We start from the raw sequence: 13614 nt of genomic DNA on the forward strand, positions 1-13614 counted from the left end.
GATTGAATGACTCACCATGATTCATTGTGATTTTGCCTTTGGCAATTGTGCCAACACTTGGCCCCTGCCTCTCTGGGATCCAAATACTCATATGCATATAGGTTTTCCAGTTGAGCGATTGCAGTTCCCACTGTAAGGTCATGGCTACAGAGAAAAGCAATCATGGAATTCTTTCAGAGATGCTGGAGCTCCCCTCACAAATTTATCTCTCAACATGTCATTGAAAGATATGCCTTCTGTATCTGCTCAGTGTGGGTAAGTAGATATTAAATGTTAAATCCACTCTAACATTCCAATTTACCTAAGCCTCTGAATTCCTTCCTCTTCATAAACCAAGGGAGGTCTCACCTGTCCAGTTTGCTCACAATAGGCCATCTTTTGGTCAGTGTTTCAGCCAACCAACCAAACGAACAATTAGAACCCTTTCCAACTCTCTGATCTGCAACATTAAATGCAGAATCTCTGCTTAGTGATTCCGTATCAACGAATTCGGCCTTATCCAACTTTATGTTCCCTAGGCCATTATCTTCTCACTCTTGTATCCATTTCCAGATATGTTTCCCAAATTTCTGCTTGTATAAATTAGAAAACTCAAGTGGTTCTTTTGGAGTGTAGCACACTTCCTCGTGAGTCACACTCTGTACCTTACCATTAGAAGTCTGCTGGGACATGATTCCAGTTACCGCTCTAGAAGCAAAGAGGTGGTAGTAGGGGTGGGTCATGTGGAGAATCGGCATTGTCTTACATGGTAACTGCCTCAGAGAAAATTGCCATTTTCTCAGGCAATGCAGTGAAATCCCCTCAGGTGAAGGTGGAAGGCCAATACCACTGTTGATGGAGAGATTGCTATCAATGGGGGTGGGGATTCCACTTCCGTTGGGGGTTGGGGAAGCCACTTTTGCTGGAGGTGGGACCAGTGGATCCAAGCCCACTGGCAAAGAAGACTCATTAGAATTTAGGAAAACCCATATGTATATGTGTATATATATACACTTTTGCTGGAGGTGGGACCAGTGGAACCAAGCCCACTGGCAAAGAAGACTCATTAGAATTTAGGGGCTCAGTGTTCCCAGCTTCACTGGGGTCTTCTACATATTCCCATCCCAATTTACAGGATCATATTCCTTCCCACTCAGTGCCCTCACTTTAACAGTAGACACTCTGTGAGGCTGGGAGTTCAGTTTGTATTATAATTCAGCCAGTTGCTGGATGAGGATTGATGTTTGATTTTCAGCAATATCAACCCTGGGGCCAGAGAATATAAGGCCTTCTTCAGGGCATTCATGGAAGCTCTTAGGTCATTTATGCTTTAGTTGAGCAGGGGACCTGAATCTCAGAACTCAGCCTCTTCTCTTACCACTTTATCCAACAACATTGGGAGCAAGCAACACCATTATATTCCTTAGTTTTCCAAAAATGTTCAAAACTATTTTATACAGAGTCACTTAGTTCCCTGCTTCTTATAAGTGATTAATTAGGAGTATTCAATGTAGATATTTTGCATATCTCTATATACCTTTTATACCATGGACTATCAGTGCTCTTTTTACTATTGGAAATGGAGTTCATTAGCATCTTTAAATCTAATCAGATTGGAGAGCCAATTCCAGAAACCCAGAACTAATTCAGAAAACTCATTCTTAAAATTCTGTTCTTCTAGAATCAACCCTAGTACCAAAATCTTTATTAGTCGGGGTTCTCCAGAGAAATATAACCAATAGAATATACATAGATTTTACTATAGAATAGATCATTTGATTATGGAGTCTAAGGAGTCCCACAATCCATCATTTATAAACTGGAGAACCAGTAAAGCTGGTGGTGTAATTCAGTCTAAATTCAAAGTCTTAAAAACGAGGGAGCCAGTGGTATAGTCCTAGTCCTAGTATGAAGGCCTGAGAGCCAGGACTGCCAATGTCTGTGGACAAAAGATAGATGTTTTATGACAGTGAACCTGGCAATGATTTCTTGGCTATGACAACAAAAGTGTGGGCAACAAAAACAAAAATAAACAAATGGGATACATCGAAACTTAAAAACTTTTGTGCAACAAAAGACACAATCAGCTCTGTATCGAGAGATCCCTGGAAAGATGGCAGACTAGGTAAAAGCAGGGTTTATCTCTTCCCAGATCTGCATTGAAATTACACCCAAATTATAAAATAATCAATGTGGAGAATTACCTGAAGTCCAGCTGATCATAATACCTACATCTGATAATATAAAGGAGCCACATCGAAGCCGGTGTTGCAAGAGTTTCCAGAAGGCCATTTAGAGATCTACAGAATGTGGTTAATCTATAACCAACTAAGTCAGTCATTTCTGCAAGCCTGTCTCTTTGCATTTTTCAGATGCCTCCTCTCTTCTCTTAAGCTGACCTTGCTACAAGTGGAAACTTGTACAGGGAGCCACAGAGACAGCGTTGGCATGTAAACTGACACTGCAGTGGCAGGGGGAAATTTACTCAATAGATCCAGGAGACTCCCAGAGTCCCTGCGCCACCCAACACACATATCACCCAGAGACTCATCCAGTTTCAGAGACTTACAGGCAACTGACAGGCACTGGTCCCTCTGCTAAACTGCCATAGGTCAGGGACAGGGGATAACCGAGAGCTGCCTACTGCATTGTCTCTTCCACTTACCTGTAGATCCAACATAAGAAACAACCATCAGCGGATTGCTTTTCCAGCATAGGCAACAACCATCAGCGGATCACTTTGTAGTTCTCACCGGGTAGCCCTGAGCAATCAAAAGCAGCTACATAAAGCAGTTATGTAATTCATAAATATTTATTCACTCCAATATTCATGGCAGCACAATTTACAATAGCCAAGATATGGAAGCAACCTAAATGCCCATCAACAGATGATTGGATAAAGATATTATGGTTCATATATACAATGGAATATTACTCAGCCATTTAAAAAAATGAAATCCTACCATTTGCAAGGACATAGATAGACCTAGACGTTATTATACTGAGTGAAATAAGTCAGGCAGAGAAAGATAAATACCATATGATTTCACTTATATGTGGAATCTAAGGATCAAAAAGAACAAACTAATCAAAAACAGATTTGCAAATATAGTGGACAATTTGGTGACAGACAGAGGGGAGGTGGGGTGGAGAGCTGGGAGAATGGGGTGAAAGGTTAAAGAAGTACAAATTAGTAGTTGATAGTTGGTCACGGGGATGGGGTGCACAGCAGAGGGAATGCAGTTAGCATTAATATGATGGCTAGGTAGAGGGCCAGGGGAGGGAGGGAGCAATTGGGGCGTCGTTTCATGAACTATAGAGATGTCTAACAAATGTACTGTATACTTGAAACTAATTTAAATAAATAAATTTTTTTTAGAAGACACAATCAGCAGAGTGAAAAGGCAACCTACAGAAAGAGAGAAAATATTTACAAATCATATATGTGATAAGGAGTTAAAATCCATAATAAATAAAGAAGTCCTACAACTCAACAACAAGGTCAAATAACCCAATTAAAGCATGGATAAAAGATTCAAGTAGATTTCTCCAAAGCTGATGTACAAATGATCAGCAAGCATATGAAAAGATGCTCAACATCACTAATCATAGAAATGCAAGTCAAAACCACAATGACATATCACCTCACGCCCATTAGGATGTGCGCTATTAATAAAACTGAAAATAACTTGAGTCCTAGCTTGGGCTGCCATAACAGTACACCATAGACTGGGTGGCTTATACAATAGAAATTTTTTCTCATGGTCTGAAGACTAGAAAGTCCAATATCAAAGTCCCAGCAAGGTAGGTTTCATTCTGAGGCCACTCTTCTTTGCTTGTAGGCTGCCGCCATCTCCCTGTGCTCACATGGTCTTTCCTCAATGCATGTGCTTATAAGATGAGGGAGAAAGCAAGTTCTCTGGCATCTCTTATGAGGCATTAATCACCCTCATTACTTCATCTAAACCTAATTATTTCTGAGAGGCCCGCTTCTCCCAAATGCCATCACATTGAGGATTAGGATTTCAATGTGAATTTGTGACAGCAGCGGCGGGGGTGTGGGGGGGGCGGTGGGGACACAATTTGGTCCATAGCAACAAGTATTAGTGAAGATATGGAGAAACTGGAACCCTTATGCACACTTGGTAGGATTGTAAAATGGTCTAGTCACTGTGGAAAATAGAGATTCCTCAAAAAATTAAAAGTAGAACCAAGTGATCCAGCAATCCTACCTCTGGGTATATATCCAAGAGATAATTGCACACCCATGTTTATAGCAGCACTATTCACAGTAGCCAGAGGTGGAAGCAACCCGAATGTTCATTGATGGATGAATGAGTAAGTAAAAGGTGGTTTATACATATAGTGGAATATTCAGTTTTAAAAAGAAGGAAATCCCGTTGCATGCTATAACCTGAATGAAACTTGAGGACATTTTGTTAAGTGAAATAAGCCAGTAACAAAAGGACAAATACTGTATGTTGAGAAAGGCAGTCTTATTCATAGTCTTTTAATCTTTACTTAGCCACATAAAGATTGGCCTTGAATCTGGAACACTTCCCTTACTTACCAAAAGATAAAAAGCCCATACAGCCTATGTGGGTTTATCACCTTGTGTGGTAACATCTTTCCTTATTACAAGCATAATGAATATTCTTTTGTCTCTGCTTAAGGTATGTCATATGGTACCTGGCCAACCCCATTGTTATATCTATCCTCCAGGGAGAGGAGAGGATTCCTTCCACTGCTGCAAGAGAGGGATACATGTAGGCAAATTGCCCTACATCAGCCACCAGGAGAGACCTGCTGGTGATGGGAGAACTGAAACACACTACTGAAGCTGGTCTTGCTCTGTCTTTTCTCTCTGAGTAAAGGATTGTTCTATCCAGTACTTGACTGTGTTGTGTTTTCTTTGATGACTCCAATACCAAGATGCAATGGGCACAAGTGGTTAGAGTCCTTTCCCTGCGATTAGTAACTGGTACACAGAACTCTGCTGGACACTGTATGAATCCATGTATATGAGATATGTAAAGTAGCCAAATTCATAGAAATGAAAAGTAAGATAGTGATTAGCAGAGGTGGGAGGAAGGGAAAGGGCGTTTTAAAATGTGTATAGGGTTTCAGATTTGCAAGATGAAAGGTTTTAGAGATTTATTTCACAACAGTGTGAATGTGCTCGATACTGCTGAGATGTGTAAGATGGTAGATTTTATGTGTTTTTTACAATAAATTTTTTAAATTGAGGTTTCCTTCCTAACTCAAATTTATCTTATAAAGCCAGTTAAAATCAAAGCATTTTATTTCCTTTCCTTTCTACCCTCTTCTTTAAACTCACTGAAAAGGAATGAACATCATGGACTATACTTGGGAATGACAGTTGCTAATTTTATAATACCTTGGAATTGAAATGGATAGAGTATGGGAGGATAGGAAACCAGATAACATCCCTTCACTTTCTGAGATGGACTGTCAGTGTGGTTCCTCAGATATGTTTATCTCCCTAGAAAGTTGGTATTTTGATTCTATTACACTTATCCAAATCAATAAGTGAAAATATACATGTGACTCTGATATCTCTATGCTTATGCTCTCAATATCTTCATATGCCCATCAAGCAGAAGTGAGAAGAGCCAAGAAAGTGGGTCATCCCCATTCTCATGACCAATTAATAAATAATAACTATTATGGTTTGTGTTCTTGTGCCATTTCTTAAAGGTAGAGCTAACAAATATTTTTAAGCATAACTGACACCTGTTGTAACTATCTTGTTACTATAGAAAATTTAACATAATTTAAATTAAGTAATTGAATGTTCTGGGTTATTTTATTGGATTCTTTTCCAACTAGCCTGAAATTATCTTTCTTAACTGAAAAATCAGATGATTTTAGAAGAGTTAAATGATTTTTATCTAGAGTATGATCAAGTTGAAATATTACCATTTTACAGTTAAATTACCATTTTACAAAGAGAAACCACTGCTCATTCAGTTAATATTTTCAGAACATGTAACCATTTGAACTTCCATTTGTACCTTACCACTTGAGGATAAAAATTAAGTGATAGTTAAAGTAACAACATTTAAATATGAAATCATGACTTTTCACAATATTCTATCAAGACAAATTTGTAGACGGTGGTTTTTAAAGAATAATTCAGATGGGAAGTTCCCGAGATGGAAACCCTTCTCAGAACTACACCTTCCACCACCCTCTCCAGATCCCCGACCCCCACAAATATACACTAACAGGCATTCTCTTTAAGCTCCACCAAAATAAATTTATATGTGAGCTTATCAATTATGAGATATAGGTGATTAGTTTATCTTACCATTATAAAAACAGCAAAGATTTTACATTTTTGCTAAATACTAGGTTTAGAAACTTCATGTAAAGTACAGAGTTTATAATTCATTTTGTAATACTGGCAAAATGAAGATTATTCCATAAAATATACAGAAAAAATATTCCAAGGAAAATGTTTTTCTCCCAAATTATTCTGCCAAATTGGCAAATTAATAAAATATCAAAGGAGATATGATTTAATATAATTAAATTTATTTTTGAAATATTAAAAGGAATTTTATGATCTTTCCATTATATAATTAAGTCATGATGCTTCACAGAGATGATTTTTAAGCTTTAGGGAAATTAACTGTATTTTACCTGCCTCTTTTGTTACTTTGAAAATATAAGTACCAGGTTCCAATGTTTAACAAACGAAAGTCATGTTTATGATCTGGATTTAAACAGATTATTACATATGCATATTTTAAAAAATAAAAAAATATTTTTAAATGAGCTATTTCACTATTTTCTAACTTGGGAGTTGATAGCAATATCATCACTTATGACGAAGAGTGGTCCTCATTATCTTCTTTGGTTCTCAGAAAAACGGTTTACTTAATATTGCCAGCTTAGTATACAGGATACAATTCAGAAACAGCCAAATAGAAGGCCTAGGGCACGGTATGATGGGGGAGGGGTACATGGACGTTCCATGCTCCCTCCAGGCTTACCACTCTCTCAGAACCTTAATATGTTCACCCACCTGGGTGCTCTCTGAACCTGATCACTTAGGTTTTTATGGAGGTTCCATAACATGGGTGTGATTGACTAAATCATTGGCCATGGTGATTATCTCAACCTCTTGCTCCTCTCCACTCCCTAAAGTTTCAGGTGTAGGGCTGAAACTTCCAACCCTCTAATCCTCTGGCAACCAGCCCCATCCTGAAGTTATCTAAGGGCCCACCAAGACTCATCTCATTAGCATAAACAAGCATGGTTAGAAAGGGGTTGAATAACAAAAGACACTCATGTTCACCCCATCACTCACAAACGCCAAGCATTTTAGAAGCTCTGTGACAGGAACTAGAGACAAAGACTACATATATATTTTTATTATATCATAATATCACAATCTTTTTTATGATTATTGACCCTTTTAGAACCTCAATAAACCACCCCCCTCCAATACATCCATGGACCTTCATGAGGATCCTGTCTTGTCTCTCAGCTTACCTTACCCTGACCAGTCAGTTGAACTCTTGCTCTTTCCTACTTTTCTTCCAACTTAGGGTCTGACTGAGGAGGGAAGACCTTGAACCAAGTACAGAACTGAATAATCAGTATTATTTTTCAAAACCAATTCCAAGAATCTTTTGTCAACACTAATTTGAAAAATAAATTTCCTTTAACAATAACTTTTAAATGCAAACTGGCTTGGTCTAGTGTAGCTTTTAAGTACGTCAGTGAATGTTAGCTCTGACTTGGTCAACCATAGTTCTTGTTAAATTGCTTGTTAGGCTTCTACTTTTTAATAATATATAGTCAGCCCTTGAACAATGTGGGTTTGAACTGTGTGGATCCACTTATATTTGGATATTTTTTAACTGACCCTCGCAGTTCAGTTGCCCCACACAGTTCAATTGACCTATGCAGTTCAAACCCACGTTGTTCAGGGATCGACTGGCGGCTGGGACTCTGAGTATGCAGAGGGCCCACTTAAGTTATATGCGGGTTTCCAACTGCATGGTTGGTGGGCAGCCCCAACCCCTTTGTTATTCAGAGGTCAACTGTATTTGTTGATGAAAGAACATTTAAACCTATAAAAAAGTTTTATACAACTTTGAGTCCAATTTTTGAAGATGTACCTGGAAGCAGTTTTGCCATTTGTCTTATGCATTTAGAATCAAAGGAGAAAAGGAAGGTTACATGAAATCTATTGGTGGTGGATGAAGGAGGCATGAGAAAGCAAAGCAGGGAAGTCTCTAGGATGAGATAAAAAGCAAAATGGAAAAACACTTTTTTTACATTGATGGGTATAGGATAGTTAACATTTACAGCACATAGAGATGGTATGCAGGCAACAAGATAACAACGAGGGGTTCTGTGGTCTTGTGCTCTGGTTAGGAATTTTTATTTCCAGACCCTGTGTGATTACTTTCGATCGTCATGTTTGTAAGGCCTGTCTTGCGGCAACCCCCTGAGCTTGTCATGTTTTGTGGTTTAGTATATATCCCCCTTTTCATTCACATATTCATTAGTTATTAAGTTGCTTCCCATGAGATGTTTTTTACTCATGTCACGGACCATTGTCATTAAGGATTCACTTTATTAAAATACTGGTTTTTGTCTCTGCCTAAATTCTTCAATCCTGTGTTGCATCTGCCAACAGCAGAAACAGAACTACAAAGGAATGCAGTAGACCCAGAGTAGTCATCCTTGGCCTCACTCACTCTTCTAAAGCATAAACTAGTCTTGTATTTGCGCTTTTATTGCAGGTGAAATAACAGACCCTTACAGTAATAGCTCCTCCTCCAGCTCAGAATCAGACTCTTCCTCAACATACAAAGAGTTCTGCGATGGCTGTGGAGAAGAGGAGGTTAGTGCCCATTTGATATCAATAGCAGAGAAGGAGGGAAAATCAGAATCATCCAGCCAAACAGAGAAGAAGGAGATATTGCAGAAAACATACATTGAGGTTACCTGTATCTTCTGTTTTTATTTATTTTCTCCCTCTTTCTCTCTTCACTCTGACTTGTAAGTAGAGACTATTACTTAATGATGTGACTATTATTGTAATAAAGAAATAAATGATGTGACATTCATTGAATGTTTACCTGGTACCAAGTGATTTCGCTAAGCCCTTTATACGCTTTACCTAAACCTTCAAAATAACTCTTAAGAAATTGGTTGTATCTACTTCAAAGAGGAGAAAACTTAAGCTTAAGGTCATTATGTTACTAGACTATAAGCTCTGTGAGAGCAGATAGTCTGTTGTGTTCACTGCTAAATCCCTAGGGCCTGGAATAGTGCCTTGGACCTAGGTGTTTACTAAATAGTTGTTGAATTATTGACAAATGAATAATATGTTCATGGTCACTTGCCTGGTAATTAGTGGAGTTTGGATTCAAACTTGGGACTATCTAGCTCTAAACCTGCTACGCTATACAGTTTGGCTCCTGTATTGTTTGTGTCTTGAGTGTCAAGATTTCTGATACTTATGGTCGACCAATCCACATGTTAGCCAAAAAGGACACACATCCATCATTCTCAGTACTCTTCATTCTTTCCTATTGGTCTGAGTTTCCATCTGAAATTATTTTCCTTCAGCTTGAAGAACAGCTTTTTAGCATTTCTTGTCATGCAGGTTATTAGTATTCTGGAAATGTCTTTTCACCCATTTTTAATAGATGTATTTACTGGATATAGAATTCTGGTCTCTTTTTTTTTTCTTTTGGCATTTTAAAGATATCGTTGCAATATTTTCTGGTGTCTGTTATTTCTCATGAGAATGAGCCCTCATCTCTATTGTTTCCCCCCTACCTAATGACTTTTTTTTTTCCCCTCTACTGGTTTTTAATGTTTTTCTCTTTATATTTAGTTTTCAGCAGTTTTACTGTGACAAATAAAAACAAGTCCGTACTTAGACAAGGAGAGACTTTATTAATAAAAACTATTTTGACAGGTAGAATGCTCCAAACTCAGAATCTGCAAGTATCTCAAAAATCAAACATAAAAAGACTTTTATAGAGAGGGGTAAGCAGGACCAGCAGGAACTATGGTTAAGCAGTAGATGAGCAAGTAACAAAATCAGGGCATTCAACAGGAAATGTTTCTCTCTGTGGTTTGCCAATACTCAGAATGAGCTGTTAAGGCTAATGTTTTGCACCTTAATACTTGCTTAACTTTTGTGGACAAGCCAAAATTGAGGGGCCTGTGGGGAGGAGAGAAACCTGACTAACTTTTGTCCTCAGGTCAGTGAGTAAATTACATAATTGAGAGCACCTGGTCAATTTTAATGTAGGTGTTTGCTTTATATTTATCCTCTTGGAGTTCACTGAGCTTGTTGAATCTGTAGGTTGATGTTTGTTACCAAAATTTGGAAATTTTCAAACATTATTTCTTTGGATATTTTTTCCCTCTCTTTCTTTCTCCTTCTGGGAGATATATATTTGAACACTTGCTATTGTCTCCCAAGTCATGGAGGTTCTACATGTTTTTGTTAATCATATTTCCCTCTGGTCTTCAGATCGAATCATTTCCATTGATCTCTCTTCAAGTTCACTGACCCTTTCTTCTGAAGTTTCCCATTCTGTTAAGCCCATCCAGTGAAGTTTTCATTTTAGATATTGTTCTTTTCATTTATTGGATTTCCATTTGATTCTTTTTTTATAGTTACCACTTCTTATGCTCAGAGCTTGCATTTCTTTACTCTGCATGATCTCTTTCTTATGCCCTTGAATATATTTATAATAGTTTAAAGCCCTTTATCTGCTAATTCCAACATCTGGGTCATCTTCACTGCTTTTTTTCTTAATAATAGATTAAACTTTTCCTCTTTTATATGTCTCATAATTTTTTATCTTATGCTGGACATTTTGGATGGTACATTGAAAGGAGTCTGGATTACGCTGTCATCCTTTAAAAGATGTTGAGTTTTGTTCTGTCATGCTGTTAAATGACTGGCAAATCCTTTTGATCTCTTTGGGTTTGGTTTTTTCTTGATCAAGTCAGGCTTATTTCTCTTTTGTGTTCCATCCCAGGATGGTCCATATTCCTAAGATATGGCTTTTCTGGGCCACAACTAAATGCCTAAGGCACTCAGAGAAGTCTCTCCTCTTTATCTGGACTAGAATTTCAGCTTCTCCCAGCATGACCTTTGATTTCTGAGTTTAGCTCTCAGCACTGCAGCAGCGGCTCTCTACTAATATGTTTTGAAAGAAAAGTTGAAGCATTTTATTTCCCAGCATTTGTTTCTGTAAGGTCTTTAAGAATATTTCTCCTTTCTGGACCCCATATGAAGTACAGTGAATTAGCCAAGATGAGAATGTTTGGCTTTCAGTTACTTGTAAACAATAGACATTAGTTTTGAATGTGAATGATTCTAACAAAAAACTGTAGAGGGTACACAATGAGGTTTTTCTGAAAGGCTTATAAGATACCACAAAAAATATCACCATTGGGAGCAGTGGAGCAACTTGGCTCAAACTCAATTTAGTTTTTATTGTTTTTCATCTTGTATGAAATAGCTGAATGATGATTCAGTGACTTTAGCTATAGGAAAATTGTTTACGGTGGTGATAATTGATAGTTAAGACTGAGGTTAAAGGCCTTATACTTGAAGCTTTATATATACAGTTCATTTGTTTAGCTGAATACAGGAAATGTGACAATACCCATTAGATAAGTATATAGATTTAATACAATTTCATCTAAAATATTAGAATAAGATTTGATAAAACATGACATAACAGAAAGGCAAGATCATTAAGAATTATTTTGAGTAAAATAATGGATTTAAAAAAAAAAAAAACCACCCTGCCAGACAAAGAAATTAAGCTCCAGTAGCTTCCTAACTGGTGTACTATCATCAAACATGGACCCTTCCCTTCCACCTCCAATAAGTCTTCTACATGGTAGCAAATGTGAGCTTCATGTGTCCTTTCAGTGACTTCCTGTTGCTATTAAGATAAAGCAGAGCTCTTCAGCAGGGATTACAAGACCCTGTACTGTCTGGCCCCTACCTACTTCTCCAGATCCATCTCTCATGAGATTGAACCTCACTCTCTTCAGCTGACCAAGTGACCTGTTTTTAATCCCTGTTCTTATCTTGCTCCCTTCTGCCACAGAGCATTTCTCTTTCTGTTTTCTAGGCCTGGAAAGCTCTTCCCTCCCATCATCACCTAGATAATTCTAATCCTGTAGCTTTCAAATTATATTTTCTTAGGGAAGCCGTCTCTGACCTTCAGGTCTAGGCTACATCCTACCCTTTCGGGCATTTATAGTATGTGAACTCCTTAGAAGTACATGTCCCAATTGCAGTCCACAAGTTGGGAATTAACAGTTTGTTAATTAATAGTATGTTAATTTTGTTAAGTTTGTTAATTAATAGTATCTTCATCTCTTCCAGATAAATGATCTCTTTTAGATAACAGTCTTCAGAAAAAAAACTTTGTGTCATTTAGACTTCAGCCCTTTCTCTAAAATGGCATGTGGATATTTAGAGTAGCTTAGCACATCCTACCCCTTAGCCTTAGTAGGAGGCAAACGGAGGGCAGCTTGGGGACAGTGGGCTACAGAGGTGAAAGAAAGAGGAGGGAGTCTATTTCTGAGGAAAGGATGAGTCTGATGTCTGGAGAGACTTCAGCAGCAGCAGCTGTAAAGGAGTCCACAGGAATATGGCCCAGTGTCTCCAGTCACCTGGGGAACATATTTGTTTCTTTTCATCACTGATCACTACAGTCCTGATTATCTTGGCTCTATCATTTTCTGAAAGGGTGTCCCCCCTTTTTTTCACCTTAGATTAACCTCAGATGGTGTCACAGACAGCAGCGTCTCCCAAGAACTCAGCTGTCTGTCTCCACTGGCACCTCCTGCCTCTACTGGACCCACACAAGAACTCTCAGAGGTTCAGGAATGAAGTCTCTCCCTAAGATTCCCGCCTAGTGGTGAAACCACATGCCTCTGTTCCGCAGTAAAGATTTCTGTGAATTCCTGTGTATTTGCTTTAGCCCTTGCATATATGATAGTAACACATTATTCTGTTTTCACTGGCTTTTGTATGCTTTTATATTCTAAATGTTATTTTCTTATTTTCTTTTTTTTAAAATTTTTTATGCCTACGGCACCTGGTCTTCCTAGGTTGTCTCCCATCCAAGTACTAACCAGGCCTGACCCTGCTTAGCTTCTGAGACCAGATGGGATCGGGCGCGTTCAGGGCGGCATGGCCGTAGACTAAATGTTATTTTCAGTAAATGAAAAATATGGTCTAAATGTGCATATTTGGTTTCATGTTCAAAATCTTATTAAACTGGGAGGAAATGTCTGAGATTTAGGAGAGAAAACTAAGTAATTCAGCCTTAAAAAACCTCCACTCAGAGGCAGAGACCGAAAAAAATGGTGTAAATGATAGACACTCTAATTCATCCCTCTGGTGACCAAATCAAAGTTGTGACAGAAACAAGGAGCAGCAAGCAAGGAAAAATCACCTGGGATGTAGATGAACAAGCCATACAAATAGGGAGAAATAAAAGAAATCACCCTGCAATGACAGAAGGTAGGATGGGACGAGGACGTGTGGCTGCCGTCTTGAGGGGCTGAATGAAATGGAGGCAGCAACGGCGGCAAAAG

General features: G+C 38.3%; 1 pseudogene; it reads right to left on the minus strand.

The window, feature by feature from the left end:
- Positions 1-13100: 13100 nt before the first annotated feature.
- Positions 13101-13219, minus strand: LOC112485415 (annotated as a pseudogene).
- Between the last annotated feature and the right edge of the window lie 395 nt (positions 13220-13614).

The sequence above is a fragment of the Pteropus alecto genome, unplaced genomic scaffold (genome assembly GCF_000325575.1).
Source record: "Pteropus alecto unplaced genomic scaffold, ASM32557v1 scaffold138, whole genome shotgun sequence".
NCBI lineage: Eukaryota > Metazoa > Chordata > Mammalia > Chiroptera > Pteropodidae > Pteropus > Pteropus alecto.